We start from the raw sequence: 336 nt of genomic DNA on the forward strand, positions 1-336 counted from the left end.
AGTTAAGATCAGAAGCCATGAGATCCACTGCCTGGTACTGCATCAGGGCAGCACATGGCTTAGTGCTTAGGGCATTGCACTCACGATCTAACAATCGTGATTTCAATTCCTAGAACAAGTGGTACATTGTGTTCTTGAGCAAGATGTTTTATTTCACGTTGCTCTGCAATCAATTGACACCTGACGTATGGTACACCATACACCTGTTCAGCCAACATTGATTTGATGGAACGAGTGAGCTAATGCACATGAACATTTGAGCACTATAAACAAATCATTTGTGCGAGTCATTCAGCAAATAGGTGAACACTCACATGTCGCCTTTATTGGGGGGGG

The 336-nt window shown here is 43.5% G+C and overlaps 1 protein-coding gene across 1 annotated transcript in view; it reads left to right on the forward strand.

Annotated features, from left to right (window-relative positions):
- LOC106881999 (low-density lipoprotein receptor-related protein 2) overlaps nucleotides 1-336 on the forward strand; it is an 84,414-nt gene that overhangs the window by 40,362 nt on the left and 43,716 nt on the right.

This window comes from Octopus bimaculoides, chromosome 8 (assembly GCF_001194135.2).
Source record: "Octopus bimaculoides isolate UCB-OBI-ISO-001 chromosome 8, ASM119413v2, whole genome shotgun sequence".
Taxonomy (NCBI): Eukaryota; Metazoa; Mollusca; class Cephalopoda; order Octopoda; family Octopodidae; genus Octopus; species Octopus bimaculoides.